Source organism: Pan troglodytes, chromosome 4 (genome assembly GCF_028858775.2).
Source record: "Pan troglodytes isolate AG18354 chromosome 4, NHGRI_mPanTro3-v2.0_pri, whole genome shotgun sequence".
NCBI classification, from domain to species: domain Eukaryota; kingdom Metazoa; phylum Chordata; class Mammalia; order Primates; family Hominidae; genus Pan; species Pan troglodytes.
In genome coordinates, this window is record NC_072402.2 from 43,465,672 (window position 1) to 43,485,034 (window position 19,363).

The 19,363-nt window shown below is 41.7% G+C and overlaps 1 long non-coding RNA gene across 7 annotated transcripts in view; it reads left to right on the forward strand.

Annotated features, from left to right (window-relative positions):
• The window catches only part of LOC104006409 (uncharacterized), a 240,545-nt gene extending 226,066 nt beyond the window's left edge, over positions 1-14,479 (forward strand). For 2 of the 7 annotated variants that reach the window (XR_010157217.1, XR_002943903.3), the window contains 2 exons: positions 10,747-10,902; positions 11,090-11,428. This is a non-coding gene — a long non-coding RNA (uncharacterized LOC104006409). Of the gene's footprint in view, positions 1-10,746; positions 10,903-11,086 lie in introns of all 7 variants that reach the window. The other 5 variants (XR_001717644.4, XR_010157219.1, XR_002943902.3 and 2 more) reach the window with 4 other exon arrangements.
• The last annotated feature ends 4,884 nt before the right edge of the window (positions 14,480-19,363 follow it).

Here is a 19,363-nt window from a genome sequence, read left to right on the forward strand (position 1 = left end):
AGGGGATGGATCCAACAATGGAATATGCAACAAACTATTGGAAGAAATTACAGCGTGAGTGACCCGAATACTCACTGGATGGCAGTGAGGGGCATCTGGGTTGGGAGAACCAGTATGCAGGAGGACACAATATCCTCTATTACTACTGGAACCATGGATGAAAAATAATAGCTACCTACACAAATGGCCATAGCTGGGAACCTTGGGAGACAGTCCAGCAGGTTTCTACCCTGACTGAATGTTCTAGTTCCATGATATAATTTCTTTCTTTTGAAGGTCACTAGGAACCTTGGGCTGAGAAGAAGTGGCATAATCTGCCACTTAAATGTGTGATGTGCAATGTGGAAAATATGGAAAGTGTTTTCAATCTTTCTAGCAATTCTTAACATGAGCACTTTAAGATTCAATTACTAATGAGCACTGCTTCAGATCATATAAATGATGTCAATACCCTCTTCATATTAGCCAATGTGAAATCAACACTTAATTCCCACGTTCTGTAGGTAGGTCCTACATCAAACTACATAAAGACAATGGCATTTTATGGAAAACATTCTCAAATGGATAGGAAATGACTAGATTGGGGCTTAGGAGACCTAGTTCCATTCCAGCTCTGCCACTATCTCACCCTAGGCAAGTCACTTAATCACTTGCCTAGTGATAGAAAGATAGTAACCACTCATTTGTAAAGCTAGAAAACTGGATTAGATGCTCTCTAGTTCTTTCCAGCTTGAGCATTCCATGATTCTGTGGTCTCCAGTCCATCAAATCACCTAGATTTTCCCCTGTGAGTGCCACACAAGTTGGACACTAGGGGTCACATTTAGATAACCACTCACAAGCACATCTGTCTGAATCTCCTAAACACGCTTCATTTACTTCAATAGGAGGCTCTTAGTTAGATGATGATTGACCTAGTTTCTCGATACAAAGTCCTTAGATGGGATCATGTTATTTCCTTTTCTGGCTGGCTGAGAAATCTAGGGGAAAGTGAGAAACATGGGTTTCTCTGACTCAGAGACATTCATTTTGGGTTAATGCTATTTTCTTCCTGTCACACATGACCTCAAATTAGGCCAGTCTTTTACTCATGGGGCAGATAGATTCTTCTTGAAGCTTTCATAGATTTCGTCCACGAATGCTCCTTAGCTGGATGGGTAGTGTCCCCATCCAGATCATGTTATTAAAAAATCAGAGTTGCCTTCAAGGAAAACCAGTTTTGATAGCTCCTCATTGAATGATCAATATTTCTTCCACAATCTATTTCATGGCAAAATGAACAGTATCTTTCACCATCTGTTTCATGGCTTATTTTGCTTTCAGGGGAAGTCAACCAGAGAAATGGGCTTCTTCCCCAATCTCTTTGCCAGAAGATCCCTGAAATCTTTCTTGACCATGTTTTAATTATAGCATTAGTTTGTCTAACTTAAGTCCAATTTTCCTCATTTTAAAGGTCAATTCTGAGGGAAATTAAAATGATTAGCCATCACAGGAGTGATAATGTTATAAATAAACCTTACCAAACTTAATAGTAATACTTCCCTTCATCTATATGGCTTTACAGTTTTCCAAGGGTCTTTACATATATTGTCTCATTTGAGTATCAATTGTAGTTTTTCTTTCCCCTTTCCCCCCATATCTCCTTTGCCAAAAAATAAAACCCAAGAGGGGTATAGGAAGGAAGGGACAGCAGAGAAGGCAGTCGGCCTGGAGAAATGGGTGAAACACTCATTTGTGGTGACCTGGATTGTAGCCCGATTCTGTTTCTTACCAGTTGTGTGTCTTTTGGCAAGTTACACTCACTCTCTGAGCCTGGATTTCCTCACCTGTAAAGTATGTATATGAATGCCCCCTCTACCTAGTTGCACTGTGTTATTACCATCCCTCTTTTCTCATTCTCTCTTGAAGCTTCTCCAATCAAGTTTTTGACCCTATCACTCCTCAACATTGGCTATAGTTGAGGGCACCAGTCTTGTGGCTTCATACAACATCTATATGTTGAAATACCTACATTTCTGTAATCTGGACACCTCCTTTAAAATTCAGACTCATATATCTAATTGCCCTTCCAGCATCTTACTCGAATGTTTGTTGAGTCTCCAAATGGAACAGATCCAAAACAGAACCCCTGAGTTTTCTTTTCTTTTTTTTTTTTTGTTATTATTATACTTTAAGTTTTAGGGTACACGTGCACAACGTGCAGGTTTGTTACATATGTATACATGTGCCACGTTGGTGTGCTGCACCCATTAACTCATCATTTAGCATTAGGTATATCTCCTAATGCTATCCCTCCCCCCTCCCCCCATTCCACAACAGTCCCTGGTGTGTGATGTTCCCCTTCCTGTGTCCATGTGTTCTCATTGTTCAATTCCCACCTATGAGTGAGAACATGCGGTGTTTGGCTTTTTGTCCTTGCAATAGTTTGCTGGGAATGATGATTTCCAATTTCATCCATGTCCCTACAAAGGACATGAACTCATCATTTTTTATGGCTGCATAGTATTCCATGGTGTATATGTGCCACGTTTTCTTAATCCAGCCTATCATTTTTGGACATTTGGGTTGGTTCCAAGTCTTTGCTATTGTGAATAGTGCCACAATAAACATATGTGTGCATGTGTCTTTATAGCAGCATGATTTATAATCCTTTGGGTATATACCCAGTAATGGGATGGATGGGTCAAATGGGTATTTCTAGTTCTAGATCCCTGAGGAATCGCCACACCGACTTCCACAATGGTTGAACTAGTTTACAGTCCCACCAACAGTGTAAAAGTGTTCCTATTTCTCCACATCGTCTCCAGCACCTGTTGTTTTCTGACTTTTTAATGATCTCCATTCTAACTGGTATGAGATGGTATCTCATTGTGGTTTTGATTTTCATTTCTCTGATGGCCAGTGATGATGAGCATTTTTTCATGTGTTTTTTGGCTGCATAAATGTTTCTTTTGAGAAGTGTCTGTTCATATCCTTTGCCCACTTTTTGATGGGGTTGTTTGTTTTTTTCTTGTAAATTTGTTTGAGTTCATTGTAGATTCTGGATATTAGCACTTTGTCAGATGAGTAGGTTGCAAAAATTTTCTCCCATTCTGTAGGTTGACTGTTCACTCTGATGGTGGTTTCTTTTGCTGTGCAGAAGCTCTTGAGTTAAATTAGATCCCATTTGTCAATTTTGGCTTTTGTTGCCATTGCTTTTGGTGTTTTAGACATGAAGTCCTTGCCCATGCCTATGTCCTGAATGGTATTGCCTAGGTTTTCTTCTAGGGTTTTTATGGTTTTAGGTCTAACATGTAAGTCTTTAATCCATCTTGAATTAATTTTTGTATAAGGTGTAAGGAAGGGATCCAGTTTCAGCTTTCTACATAAGGCTAGCCAGTTTTCCCAGCACCATTTATTAAATAGGGAATCCTTTCCCCATTGCTTGTTTTTGTCAGGTTCATCAAAGATCAGATAGTTGTAGATATGCGGCATTATTTCTGAGGCCTCTGTTCTGTTCCATTGGTCTATACCTCTGTTTTGGTACAAGTACCGTGCTGTTTTGGTTACTGTAGCCTTGTAGTATAGTTTGAAGTCAGGTAGCATGATGCCTCCAGCTTTGTTCTTTTGGCTTAGGATTGACTTGGCGATGCGGGCTCTTTTTTGGCTCCATATGAACTTTAAAGTAGGTTTTTCCAATTCTATGAAGAAAGTCATTGGTAGCTTGATGGGGATGGCATTGAATCTATAAATTACCTTGGGCAGTATGGCCATTTTCACGATATTGATTCTTCCTATCCATGAGCATGGAATGTTCTTCCATTTGTTTGTATCCTCTTATTTCACTGAGCAGTGGTTTGTAGTTCTCCTTGAAGAGGTCCTTCACATCCCTTGTAAGTTGGATTCCTAGGTATTTTATTCTCTTTGAAGCAATTGTGAATGGGAGTTCACTCATGATTTGGCTCTCTGTTTGCCTGTTATTGGTGTATAGGAATGCTTGTGATTTTTGCACATTGATTTTGTATCCTGAGACTTTGCTGAAGTTGCTTATCAGCTTAAGGAGATTTTGGGCTGAGATGATGGGGTTTTCTAGATATACAATCATGTCATCTGCAAACAGGGACAATTTGACTTCCTCTTTTCCTAATTGAATGCCGTTTATTTCCTTCTCCTGCCTGATTGCCCTGGCCAGAACTTCCAACACTATGTCGAATAGGAGTGGTGAGAGAGGGCATCCCTGTCTTGTGCTAGTTTTCAAAGGGAATGCTTCCAGTTTTTGTCCATTCAGTATGATATTGGCTGTGGGTTTGTCAGAGATAGCTCTTATTATTTTGAGATATGTCCCATCAATACCTAATTTATTGAGAGTTTTTAGCAGGAAGGGCTGTTGAATTTTGTCAAAGGCCTTTTCTGCATCTATTGAGATAATCATGTGTTTTTTGTCTTTGGTTCTGTCTATATGCTGGATTACGTTTATTGATTTTCATATGTTAAACCAGCCTTGCATCCCAGGGATGAAGCCCACTTGATCATGGTGGATAAGCTTTTTGATGTGCTGCTGGATTCGGTTTGCCAGTATTTTATTGAGGATTTTTGCATGAATGTTCATCAAGGATATTGGTCTAAAATTCTCTTTTTTTGTTGTGTCTCTGCCAGGCTTTGGTAACAGGATGATGCTGGCCTCATAAAATGAGTTAGGGAGGATTCCCTCTTTTTCTACTGATTGGAATAGTTTCAGAAGGAATGGTACCAGTTCCTCCTTGTACCTCTGGTAGAATTCAGCTGTGAATCCATCTGTTCCTTGACTTTTTTTGGTTGGTAAGCTATTAATTATTGCCTCAATTTCAGAGCCTGTTATTGGTCTATTCAGAGATTCAACTTCTTCCTGGTTTAGTCTTGGGAGGGTGTATGTGTCAAGGAATTTATCCACTTCTAGATTTTCTGGTTTATTTGCATAGAGGTGTTTATAGTATTCTCTGATGGTAGTTTGTATTTCTGTGGGATCGGTGGTGATATCCCCTTTATCATTTTTTATTGTGTCTATTTGATCCTTCTCTCTTTTCTTCTTTATTAGTCTTGCTAGTGGTCTATCAATTTTGTTGATCTTTTCAAAAAACCAGCTCCTGGATTCATTAATTTTTTGAAGGGTTTTTTGTGTCTCTATTTCCTTGAGTTCTGCTCTGATCTTAGTTATTTCTTGCCTTCTGCTAGCTTTTGAATGTGTTTGCTCTTGCTTCTCTAGTTCTTTTAATTGTGATGTTAGGGTGTCAATTTTAGATCTTTCCTGCTTTCTCTTGTGGGCATTTAGTGCTATAAATTTCCCTCTACACACTGCTTTGACTGTGTCCCAGAGATTCTGGTATGTTGTGTCTTTGTTCTCATTGGTTTCCAAGAACATCTTTATTTCTGCCTTCATTTCGTTATGTACCCAGTAGTCATTCAGGAGCAGGTTGTTCAGTTTCCATATAGTTGAGTGGTTTTGAGTGAGTTTCTTAATCCTGAGTTCTAGTTTGATTGCACTGTGGTCTGAGAGACAGTTTGTTATAATTTCTGTTCTTTTACATTTGCTGAGGAGAGCTTTACTTCCAACTATGTGGTCAATTTTGGAATAGGTGTTGTGTGGTGCTGAAAAGATGTATATTCTGTTGATTTGGGGTGGAGAGTTCTGTAGATGTCTATTAGGTCCGCTTGGTGCAGAGGTGAGTTCAATTCCTGGATATCCTTGTTGACTTTCTGTCTCTTTGATCTGTCCAATGTTGACAGTGGGGTGTTAAAGTCTCCCATTATTATTGTGTGGGAGTCTGAGTCTCTTTGTAGGTCACTAAGGACTTGCTTTATGAATCTGGGTGCTCCTGTATTGGGTGCATATATATTTAGGATAGTTGGCTCTTCTTATTGAATTGATCCCTTTACTATTATGTAATGGCCTTCTTTGTCTCTTTTGATCTTTGTTGGTTTAAGGTCTGTTTTATCTGAGACTAGGATTGCAACCCCTGCCTTTTTTTGTTTTCCATTTGGTTGGTAGATCTTCCTCTATCCCTTTATTTTGAACCTATGTGTGTCTCTGCACGTGAGATGGGTTTCCTGAATACAGCACACTGATGGGTCTTGACTCTTTATCCAATTTGCCAGTCTGTGTCTTTTAATTGGAGCATTTAGCCCATTTACATTTAAGGTTAATATTGTTATGTGTGAATTTGATCCTGTCATTATGATGTTAGCCAGTTATTTTGCTTGTTAGTTGATGCAGTTTCTTCCTAGCCTTGATGGTCTTTACAATTTGGCATGTTTTTGCAGTGGCTGGTACCGGTTGTTCCTTTCCATGTTTAGTACTTCCTTCAGGAGCTCTTGTAGGGCAGGCCTGGTGGTGACAAAATCTCTCAGCATTTGCTTGTCTGTAAAGGATTTTATTTCTCCTTCACTTAGGAAGCTTAGTTTGGCTGGATATGAAATTCTGGGTTGAAAATTCTTTTCTTTAAGAATGTTGAATATTGGCCCCCACTCTCTTGTAGAGTTTCTGCTGAGAGATCAAGCTGTTAGTCTGATGGGCTTCACTTTGTGGGTAACCTGCCCTTTCTCTCTGGCTGCCCTTAACATTTTTTCCTTCATTTCAACTTTGGTGAATCTGACAATTTTGTGTCTTGGAGTTGCTCTTCTTGAGGAGTATCTTTGTGGCGTTCTCTGTATTTCCTGAATTTGAATGTTGGCCTGCCTTGCTAGATTGGGGAAGTTCTCCTGGATAATATCCTGCAGAGTGTTTTCCAACTTGGTTCCATTCTCCCTGTCACTTTCAGATACACCAATCAGATGTAGATTTGGTCTTTTCACATAGTCCCATATTTGTTGGAGGCTTTGTTAGTTTCTTTTTATTCTTTTTTCTCTAAACTTCTGTTCTTGCTTCATTTCATTCATTTCGTCTTCCATCGCTGATACCCTTTCTTCCAGTTGATCACATCGACTACTGAGCCTTGTGCATTCATGACGTAGTTCTCGTGCTGTGGTTTTCAGCTCCATCAGGTCCTTTAAGGACTTATCTGCATTGGTTATTCTAGTTAGCCATTTGTCTAATTTTTTTCAAGGTTTTTAACTTCTTTGCCATTGGTTCGAACTTCCTCCTTTAGCTCGGAGTAGTTTGATCTTCTGAAGGCTTCTTCTCTGAACTCGTCAAAGTCATTCTCTGTCCAGCTTTGTTCCGTTGCTGGTGAGGAGCTGTGTTCCTTTGGAGGGGGAGAGGTGCTCTGATTTTTAGAGTTTCTTGTTTTTTTGCTCTGTTTTTTCCCCATCTTTGTGGTTTTATCTACCTTTGGTCTTTGATGATGGTGATGTACAGATGGGTTTTTGGTGTGGATGTCCTTTCTGTTTGTTTGTTTTCCTTCTAACAGTCAGGACCCTCAGCTGTGGGTCTGTTGGAGTTTGCTGGAGGTCCACTCCAGACCTTGTTTGCCTGGGTATCAGCAGCGGTGGCTGCAGAACAGCGGATATTGGTGAACCACAAATGCTGCTGCCTGATTGTTCATCTGGAAGTTTTGTCTCAGAGGAGTACCCAGCCGTGTGAGGTGTCAGTCTGCCCCTACTGGGGGGTGCCTCCCAGTTAGGCTACTCAGGAGTCAGGGACCCACTTGAGGAGGCAGTCTGCCCATTCTCAGATATCAAGTTGCATGCTGGGAGAACCACTACTCTCTTCAAAGCTGTCAGACAGGGACATTTAAGTCTGCAGAGGTTATTGCTGTCTTTTGTTTGCCTGCGCCCTGCCCCCAGAAGTGGAGCCTACAGAGGCAGGCAGACCTCCTTGAGCTGTGGTGGGCTCCACCCAGTTCGAGCTTCCTGGCTGCTTTGTTTACCTAATCAAGCCTGAGCAATGGCGGGCACCCCTCCCCCAGCCTCGCTGCTGCCTTGCAGTTTGATCTCAGACTGCTGTGCTAGCAATAAGCGAGGCTCCGTGGGCGTAGGACCCTTGAGCCAGTTGCAGGATATAATCTCCTGGTGTGCTGTTTGTTAAGCCTGTTGTTAAAGCGCAATATTAGAGTGGGAGTGACCCAATTTTCCAGGTGCCATCTGTCACCCCTTTCTTTGACTAGGAAAGGGAATTCCCTGACCCCTTGCTCTTCCCAGGTGAGGCGATGGCTCACCCTGCTTTGGCTCACGCACGGTGTGCTGCACCCACTGTCCTGCACCCACTTTCTGGCATTCCCCAGTGAGATGAACCTAGTACCTCAGTTGGAAATGCAGAAATCACTGTCTTCTGTGTCGCTCACGCTGGGAGCTGTAGACTGGAGCTGTTCCTATTCAGCCATCTTGTCTCCACCCCCTCCCTGAGTTTTCTTTCTTCTCCCCTCAACTGCTCCCCTCGCAGCCTCCCCATTTTAGTTGATGGAAACTCTATTCTTCCAGTTGTTCAGGCCAAGAGCTTTGGAGTCATCCTGGATTCTTCACTCTCACATTAATTTATTAGCAAATTCTATCAGCTTCGCCTTCAAAATATATCTAAAATTTGACCAATTCTCATCACCTCTGTTATTTACCACTCTGGTTCATGCTACCATTCCTGCCCATCTAGACTATCTTAATTGTTTCCTTACTGGCTTCCCTGTTTTCACTCTGGCCCCTGTAATGGTTAGTTTCATGTCAACTTGGCTAGGCTATAGTTCCGAGTTGTTTGGTTAAATATGTCTAGATGTTGCTATGAAAATATTTTTTAGATGTGACAGACATTTAAATCAGTAGACTCTGAATAAAGCAGATTACCCTTCATTATGTAGGTGAGCCTCATCCAATGAGTTGAAGATCTAAATTATTAGGTGAGCCTCATCCAATGAGTTGAAGATCTTAAGAGTAAACATTGAGGTTTCCTGGAAAAGAAGGGATTCTACCTCCAGCTTGCAACATATGATTACCACATATACAAATGTAGGAGTTTCAGCATATAGATGTGGTATTAAGTCACAAGACTGGTGGCCTCAACTATGGCCATTGTGGAAGAGGACCTGATGGGGTCAAAATCTTAACTGGAGGGGCTTCAGAGAGAATGAGAAGAGCGGGGTGTAATGAGAAATTCTGCCTGAGTTTCCAGCCTTTGAACTCAAAACAGCAACATCAATTCTTACCAGAATCTCAAGCCTGCTGGCTTGCTCTGGGGATTTTGGACTTGTCAGCACCCCCAGTTGTATGAGGCAATTCTTTAAATCGCTCTCTTTCTCTTACGTTATTTCTTCTATTAGTTCTGTTTCTCTGGAGAACCCTTCCTTCCTTCCTTCCTTTCTTTCTTCCTTCCTTCCTTCCTTCTTGTCTTGCTCTGTTGCTCAGGCAGGAGTGCAGTTCTCTTCATATAGCAGTCAGAGGGAGCTCCTTAAAATGAAAGTCAGTGCATAATTCCTTGATAAAAAACAAACAAAAAACACCGTTCTCCTGGCCTCTCATTTCAAACAGAGCAAGAATCCAGGTATTTACAATGGCTTGCAATGTCATCTGGCTTACCCATTCCTTTTCTAATATTGTCTCCTATTCTCCTTTTCAAGCCAGTTCAAGTTAGACAGTGTTGTTGTAAGGATACAGCAGGAAATATCATGGACAAATGTGGATGATACAAAGACAGGAAACAAATTACATGTCAGAGGCCTAATGGGAATTGGAATTGGGAACTGGAAAGTTGAGGATCATGGCTACTCTTTCTTTCTCTCAGGACTTTACAGTCTCTCCTTGCCTTGCTTCCCCTCTGCCCCGCCATGTATATTCTCTTCTCTGCTCCACTCTGCTCACTGTCTTGCAGACGGCTTCCAAATGGATGACTGATGGATTGACTTTGGTTCAACAAGTATTTAGTGAATGCCTAATATGTGTCAGTCACTGTTCTAGGCCCTGTGAAGAAGGCACTGAAGAAAACCAACAAAAATGATTGCCTTTCTAGGGCTTATGTTGTAGGGTGTGTGAGTGAGTAGAGAGTGCAGAAGTTAGGGGGGAAATACAAAATAAACAAAATAAATATGCGAACTATACATATGTCACATTGTTATTAAAAACTGTTTCAAAAATAAAGCAGGGAAGAGGAACAGAGAACATTGGAGAGGTGCAATATTTATCAAGGTGGGAGGGAAGGTCTTATTGAGATGACCCATAAAAAAAATCTGTGTGAAGTAAGGAAACAAGCAAGGAGAAAGGGTGGCTGGGGAGAGTAGAAGGAGTGACGTTAGATTGCTGAGTGGTAGAAAGTGGATTAGGAAGGGCCCTGAAGGCCATAAAGTTTCTGGCTTTTATGTTGGGTGGCATGGGGAATTCTTGGAGGGTCTTGATCAGAGGACTTCCATGGTCTGACTCACATTTTAACAGGATCACTCTGGCTACTATGTTGAGAATAGATGGTAGGAAGACAAGAGCAGAAGGAGGGATTCCATTAAAGAGTCCATTGAGAATGACAGGGACAGCTTGGACCACAGTGGAAGCAGTGGTAGCCTTCCACTATTCTGGTGTGGGCTGGAGTGGATTCTTTGTAAAGGGTTTGTGGAATAGATAAGGAAGAGACCAAAACATGACCAAAATATGATTAAGGTCTGCTTTGAATAACCCTCCAGGTGGCTGACACACTCTCTGTGAGCAGATGATCACCAAATTTGATCACTAAAGATTCATTTTTCACCCACTGTCCCGACTCCCTGGGGTATTTGACAGCACTTGTTCTACATGAGGAAACTAAATTTTAACATAATTCGTTCAGTGAATTATTTAACTAGAAAGGAGCCTTAGCATCTTTCACTGACTTTTATCTCTATTCAGAAATTAGTTGATAACGTCTTCCAGGAGACCTACGGCCATCCTACTGATATGAACCAGATCATACCTGCCCTGATGGGATGCCAGAGAAAGACTGCTGCAAGGTACTCGCCACTCACAGACCTCTCCGTTTATCTCACTGATGCAAAGGACCCTGAGGTAATTTTTGAAAACATTTTTTCCCATCTTAAGAAGATAAATGAAATGAATTGAAATGTTGGAAAACTTATTGAGATAGTATGAGGATTATAGTAAATGGAAAAGTGAGATAACCTCTAGGAATTTCACTCTGGAGTACTCGTCTATCCATTTAACTCACTGTGCCTCTTCCTTTTGTGCACAGTAGGGCTCCTCTGGAAACAGAACAGAGGGAAGAAGATACCTTCCTTGAAGCCCAGATGTTCCAGAAGCCTGCGCCTCATTCACAAAGTCACCCCAAAAATGCCCTAGAGTTTGGAGTTTTGAAGAAGTGGGAAGAAGGCCTGAGTAAGGGCCTGGGAACCAAGTTAGATCCTGCTTCAGCATCAGCACATGCCAGCGATGGTGCACACAGGTGGAGAGCGGCCTGCCTGTCTTTTCCATGGTGCCCACAGACCCATTTAGGATGAAAGATCAGAAAATTCTCTCCATGTCACCGCTTCTGAAACATGTGAATATTAATATTTGGTGCCTAAAAGGTCATGGCAAATTTTCGTTGGTTTTATCTTATTCATGATTATAGAGTTGAAAGAATACATATTCCCATGGGGATCAATGAAGACATTCTCATTTTGAATGAAGTAGAATATAAGTTGTAAAGATATAGAATTTTCCTGAACTGAACCTTGAACCAAAAATCCCCTCAATTACCCTGGAACTAAACACAGTCCCTGAAGATAAAAAGGAGTTTCAGGATGCCACAGGGCTGTCTGTGCAGTATGGGGCTGCTTGCTGCATCTCTGGTATCTGAGGCAGATAGGCTACTCAGGCCCCTCTCTGGTCTTAAGGTGGGCTGGCTGAGATGTCAGTTTCTTCCTCAGTGACAGCTTGGGTACAGTATGTGTAAACTGATTGTCAGCTGAGCTGAAGGGACTCTGCCCATATTGGAGTGTTCTACAAGAAGAGGTGTCAAACATAAAGGTCTAAAATGACTATGAAAGGAGTATTGGAAACCACTGGGACAATTGTGATCACAACTGGTGGTAGCCTTCTAGTTTGGGTGAGAAAGACAGAAAGAAGGAAGATGTGTTAGTCAGGGTTCTCTAGAGGGACAGAACTAATAGGATATATGTATATATGAGAGGCAGTTTATTAAGGAGAATTGACTCACGTGATCACAAGCTAAAGTCCCAAGATAGGCTGTCTGCAAGTTGAGGAGCGAGGAAGTCATTGGTGGATTGTTCTGGGTACCAAAACCTCAAAAGTAGGGAAATCGACAGTGCAGCCTTCAATCTGTGGTCAAAGGCTCGAGGGGCCCTGGCAGACCAATGGTGTAAGTCCAAGAGTCCCAGAAGCTGAAGAACTTGGAGTCTGATGTTTGAGGGCAGGAAGCATCCAGCACAGGAGAAAGACGGATGCTGGAAGACTTAGCAAGTCTGTTCTTTCCAATTTCTTCTGCCTGCTTTTATTCTAGCCATGCTGGCAGCTGATTAGATGGTGCCCACCCAAATTGAGGGTGGCTGTGCTTCTCCCAGTCCACTGACTCAAATGTTAATCTCCTTTGGCAACACCCTTACAGACACACCCAGGAACAATACTTTGCATCCTTCATTCCAATCAAGTTGACACTCAATATTAACCATCACAGAAGGAGAACTTCAGGCTGAGTCCAAACACTATGGCCCCAGCCCCAGCTTCCCCTTTCTGGGTTGAATAACCAGACTGAGCCTAAGAAAAGGAAAAGAGTTGACTTTCTCCCAAAAGGCCTGCAGCGGGTTAGAAGGCAATGGTTTGGGGACCATACTGAGTGCCTAGGATGCTCTGGACCACAAAGCTTGAAGTCAAATTGTTCATGCACTTGTTTCATGATAGAAAGAGAGAGAGAGAGAGAGAGAGAGAGAAATTTCCTTTCCTTGAAGAATGGCAAAACACGTCTCTTGTTCTGGGGGCTATATCTTGAAGGGTATCTGATCTCCCCCTCATGGGAGGAACTAGAATGCCCTAAGGCAGCCGTGGCTCCTGGAGCTGAGAGATCTTTCTGACACTTTGTGAGAGCTGCAAGGCTAAGTCTGGAGCCAGAAAAGTCCATGTGGACAAGTGCAGAGCAAGCAGATCTGAGACACATGTGGGAGCAAGCTGGACATGTCCAAAAATCAGAGGAAGCAAGAGCAGACATGCATGAGCAGGCAGATGAGGCTGGTGCCCAGGCAGCAGGCTGAGGCTCTGGCTGGGCTTTGGATGCTCCTGAGAGTCCAGTTAGAGACCAGTGAGCAAACTCACAGTGAACTCTTATTCCTCACGCAGCAGGACGAGGGATTAAGCACAAAGCCTTAAAGGTCTGAGTGTCTCTTTATCCTGACCTCAGGAAAGAGAGGCAAGTATCATGTTTCTAAAAGTCTGAGAAGTCTTCACATGACAGCCTACACCAAAAGAACTCAAATGCACATCCACTGCATACACGCATGTGTGCACACATATACATGTGTACACATGCATGCCCACACACAACCCTCTGGAAGAGGAAGTAAAGAGACTTTATGTTTTCAGCCCCTCTTGAGGAAACTTAAACTAAGTCTTTCTGTGGGGTTAGTGGTGGAGACAGAGAGGGTCTGGGGTCACCGAGGCCGAGGTGGCTGGACCCAGAGGGTAGAGCTGAGGGGATCCCCTGAGACTGGGAAGATGGAGCAGAAGCAGATGGCAGATGGCAGCAGGTGAGAGCAGACTGGATTTCTCCTAAATCACCAGATCCAGCCAACCTTTCTTTCCTTAGGGACACCTCCAGATCCCATTCCAAATGAACTCTTTCTCTGACCTTTCACCTCAATTCAGAATTTGGGAAATTTAGCCATGATCTTAGGAACACAGAGGCTTGAAACAATCTTTTCTAACCACCCGTTTGTTCAGACTGTGTAAGTTCTGCTTCTGCATCCAGTGTCAAGACCCAAGAACCATTTTAAAGGGGAGCCATCCTTTGAAATTAAACTTCTTTTAATAATAAAGACAGATTTCAGGGTTGACATAAAAGATAGCCACAATAAAGCCAATCCTCCAGTGTATAACATTTTTCAAAGTTTCCTTCCTCTTCATTGCTGGTGTTCATGTACAGTCTAGAGTTAGTCTACATTAAATTATAGATTGTTTTCAGCAATAATGCAAACATTTGGAAGCCTTCAAACTCTCTGATAACTAACTTCTACATTCTCTCTGCTATTATTATATAGAAAGGGAAATTTTACCTGATGCTGTTAAACTCCTCACGAACATAGTGATCCGAATTGGCTGAAGTGGAAAACTAAATGTTAGTTGATTTTCAAAACAAGATTTCCACTCTGAATTCCCATTTTTCACATGTGATCATATGCCTTGTTGTGAATTTGAACTAAAAAGAAAATCCATGCCCACTGGATTAATGCTAGAAGATAATCTAGAGCATAGTAATTTCTTAGACTTCACTTTATTAGCCACTAAACTTGGAATGATTATTTCTACGTTCAATTATTAAGTCTATATCTCCATTTCTTAAAAAGGTCTGAGGCAGCCCCTTTGAATATTAATATGCATTTATTTTCATCTCTCAAATAAAAAAAATAGTTCACAGTGGTACTGATATGTCTTCATTTAAAAAACATTTAAATAATTTTATCAAAATCTAAAAAATATATATTTATAGTATTTTAAATAATCAACTATTATTTGGTATATTGCAGTTTTCCTAAATAATACAACTCTATCAAACTTGAAATTTGCCATTTTGGACTTCACATTATCCTAAACAAGTTGATCACATGGTTCAGTTCTATCTGAAAACCAGCCAGAAAACCCAAAGTCATCAATCTTTCCCCCACTGTCTTGGACCGGCAGCAGGCACCATATTAATTCTTACTTCTCAGCATCAAGTATCTAGATGAATCTTACCAATTCTCCTTTTACTCTGTTGCCTGGCATTGATTCTACCTTAATTGGAACTCCATCTTTGCCTTCTCGATAAGTTAGCTTGCTTTCTCATTCCTTTTTTTCTTTCTTTCTTTTTTGTGTCTTCCTCAAACTTACCCTTACCCTGCTATCTCTTCCTGTTTGATTATTTCACTCTGAAGTTTTGTCACAGTTTTTTTTTTTTACTGCAGCTTCCAAGGTCATTTGAAATTTGTGTGTTCATGGTAATTACCACTCTGCTATAATGTTGGAGTAAAGGCAAAAATTATCATTCATTCTATATTGGCTTTTCTCAAACTATATTCTACAGAATTATAATTCTTCCAGATGTTAATGTTTGTTATGAGAAAAGGTTCCATGATTAGTGTGGCTTGGGAAATGCTGGTGATTCATTACACACATTAGCATTTAAAAGGCTCCAAGAAGTCATATGATAAAGAAAATTGCTTAATTTTATTTAATCCAGTATTTCCCAAATTTATTTGCTAAAAGACTCCACCATTACCACCACCACTTTCATGAAATATAGTTTGGGACACATATATTCATGGATCTTACAGACTAATAGAGTTAGCCAGTCATTATCCAGAGGACACAGGTAAGGATATATCTACAAACTGAGTTAATTACTCTTGAGGAAGGGATGGCAGTTCTGTGAGAACATGTAACAAAAGACAGTGACTTAGGCTAGGGGTAGAGAATACTTTCTCAAAGATTCCACTCTTTTGCTGAGACCTGAATGGTGAGTAGGAGCCAGGGGCCTGCTGGGGGACACGGGGTGGGGGAGGAATCTTCCTCACTCGCACAGTCCATACTTAACGTCTGAGTGGAGTGGCTGGCTTCTAGGTCAGCTCTGAAGACAGGGATTGGGAGCAGAGATTTCATTCTCTTGTGACATATGGCCGTCCATTTTCGTTTCTGTTAACACTGAGATTTCTTTAGAGAAAAGGACAGAATAGAGAAGCTACTAAAGCTTTTCAGAGAAACAAAATCCCTCACAGGATCAGGAGACAGCTGGGATGTGGGAGGTGGTAGCTGGAGGGAGTGAGGAGAGAGATACCAAAAATAACACCCATTTTTGTAACAAGACTTGGTTATTTTTACAAATGATTGTATAGATTGTTCAACTGTGGTCTGTGAAATACAGACTGTCACTCGTCAGTAGTATGGTATATTGGGTAGTACAAACCTCAAGAGTGTAACATACTTCCCACCACACACTTGTTAATTAGATGCTGAAATTATCCACCTTTACCCATGAATGGACTAAAATTAGTGTTTAAAGGATTGAGACCAGGTGCAGGAGACATTCACAATTAGGGAAGCAATTGTGTGTTTATTTAAAGACCATAAAGTTGAAGCCTCTTTTCTTGATTTGATTTGACTTTTTTTTTAGATTTTCAGGGAAGATGATATGAACATTCTGCTCTCTCTGGCAGAGCAGCTACTTTTGAAAAATCCAACATGCACTTGCTTCTAGGTTCCTGTAAATTCAATACAGTACAGTAAGCCAGACCTTAAGTGCAGCATAAAACACATGATGATGGCTTGTCAGAGGTGACGTAGGTCTTGATAAATGACCAACACAGAACTATTAATACACAATTTAGCATGGTAGACACTTGGCTTTGGAGGTCAGATGGCCAGAAATCTAGTCGGAAAAGAGAAAGAGATAGGAGAGAGAGAGAACACAAACAAAATACTGAGACCTGGGAGTGTCGGTAGGACGGGTTATCCTAAGAAAATAGGATCTCTGAAGGTTGAAGCTAGGAGAGGGATAAGAAACCAAGAGCACTAGGTTTATTGCAGTTTTCCTAAATAATATAACTCTATAGAACTTGAAATTTATAATTATATTATATATTATAAATAACTCTATAGAACTGTATAGAACTTGAAATAACTCTATAGAACTTGAAATTTCCTGTTTGCTGCTCCCAAGCAGTGGTAAGCCTATTGAGCAACTTGAGATTTCAATCTGGCTCAATAGCGTACATTCAGTTCGGTGCCATGGCAATTCTTCACTTGGTTCCTCACCTGGCAGCAAATCCAGGACTACTAGATTGGCCCTGGGGGTTCAGGAAGCAGAGTTAGAAAAGGGCAACGGGTTGTTGTGCAAGGGGCAGCCGTTAGAAATGAACTCTTCTGGTCCCATGTTGATCTTTGGGATGGGGTACTAAAAAATTAACTCCTAACCATGAGCAGTGGAAACATGTCATGGGAAGGCCTTGCTATGGGCTTGCTCTGGGGGAACATCACTAGTTTGTAGTGAAAGCTGAGAAATCTCTCTGTGATTTAACTGTCAATATAGTGCAGTCTTCAGAGTGTGGGTTCTGGAGTCACACAGACTGAACTTCACATCCTCACTCTGCCTCCTGGTTAACTGTTGCATCAGTCAGGTCCGTTCAGGAAAACAGAGCCATGCCAGGTAATAGGTGAGATTTAACATGGAGAACGAGTCACAAATGGTTTGAAAGAAGTAAAACTCTAAACAAGAGACAGGAGGCCACCCAAAGATTAGCAAAAGCCAGAAAGTGCTACCATTCTTAGGACTGGAGGGTTGGGGGCGGCCTGGTGGGAGGGGACTGGAACATGGAAGAAAGGCCCTCTCATGGGATCTGGGACACGAAGAAGGTGTAACCCTTGCCAGAGATGCTGCCCAGAATACACAGGGAGAAATATCCTGGCTTCTCCCTTCTTTCTACTCATAAATTTCCCTCCAGTGACCCTCTTGGTGAACCAGAAGCCAGTTGGCAAGGGAGCCTACAAAATAGACTTTGCTCAGCCAGCAAAGCAGAGGAAGGCGGGGAAATAGATGTGAGGTCACACAGGCAAACAAACATCCTTTCAGTTCCATGATCCTGCTGCGTAATGTCCCGTAGCCTCAGTTTCCTCACTTGTAAGATGGAAATAGTACTCCTACCTCACAGGGCCATTAAGAGGATTACATGAGCTAGCACATGTTTCAGTTAGGTTTTCTTGAACAGTCTCACTCAAGAACCTCAAGTGATTGGAGTGAAGGGAGGAAGACTGTTAGAAAGAGATACATGAAACCAAGGAAATAGGGGTCCAAGCCCAGAGCTTTACAGTAGCTGAGGAGGAGCCAGACAACCCATCCCAAGAAGAGCAGGAATTACTGTGGAGCTGGGTCTCATGGAGACTGAGGTCAGGAAGACCCTCAGCATCCAAAGCACTCCTCTGGATCTCAGCAGAGGGAGGTGTAGAGTTTTGCTTTTTCTCTTCTACATTAAGATGACCCCAAATCTCTCTCTGGGTCTGGTTTCCTCTTTTAGCTATCAGGCAGTTATCCTCCAGTCTAAAGTTATCCCTTACTTATCCTCTAGCCTAAAGCTTTTCTCTGAAGCTAATAAGTTTTTGATCTTAGAATTTCTGCTTCCCATGGCTTTGGCTTGATCATGAACCTTTTGCCTCCTCTCAAACTTAAGATCTTTCAGCTTCAGCTTCCACTGAAAATTGTTTACTTCCTCCAACATTTCCCAATTTAATTTCATTGGAACAAGAATCTTATAGGGCCAGCTCTTTTTTATTTGGTAGAACTTTTCATTCGAGATCCTCTCACAGCAAGTATGGCTTCAATGTTTTGGGGGAAGTGCCCAGGCTTGGTCCAATTATCAGTTTTGGAGGGAGAGAGGCAGGGCGATGTGGTCTAAAATGTGGTTGCCCCACACCGTCCCTTCAGAAGGGGCTGTGGATGGATAACTAAGAACTTTCCCCCACCACAACCACCACCTCTGGGGTAGTTTGGTTCCTATAACCTCACAGGATCTAGAACTCTGGGCCACCTCTGTTGACTTCTGGTTCAGACCTCAATGGTTTCACATTCCACCTGTTGTTTCTCTTCTGATTCTAGTACATAGAGATACTTGTCTTGTTTTAGCATGGCCATGGCTTTTGATTTTCCTTTTTCTTCTTTCTTTTTTTTGTTTTGTTTTTGTTTTTGAGACAGAGTTTCACTCTTGTCAGCTAGGCTGGAGTGCAATGGTGCCATCTCAGCTCACTGCAACCTCTGCCTCCCAGGTTCAAGTGATTCTCCTGCCTTAGCCTCCCAAGTAGCGGGGATTACAGGCGCCCGCCACCATGCCCAGCTACTTTTTTGTATTTTTAGTAGAGACGGGGTTTCACCATGTTGGCTAGGCTGGTCTCAAACTCCTGACCTCAGGTGATCTGCCTGCCTTGGTCTCCCAAAGTGCTGGGATTACAGGCGTGAACCATCGTGCCCAGCCTCTTTTTTTTTCTTTTTTATAGGTCATGGCAATCAATGACTTTGAAGCAAAACAAAGCCTCAATTTTTGAATTCACAATACCATCTTGTCTGGAATTCATGCCAATAATTTCTAAAACTTAGAACAAATACAAAGCTAGACATTACCAAAATTAAGTTCTTATGAGAAACTCTTTTAAGAAGAGGGAGTGACCAAATGGAGAAAAGAGGAAAAAGTTGAAGATAACCTAGTTCGCAGATTGAGAGAACATGAAGACGATAATATCACTAAGGGTATCTGAAAACTAGAGTACTGCAGGGAATAAA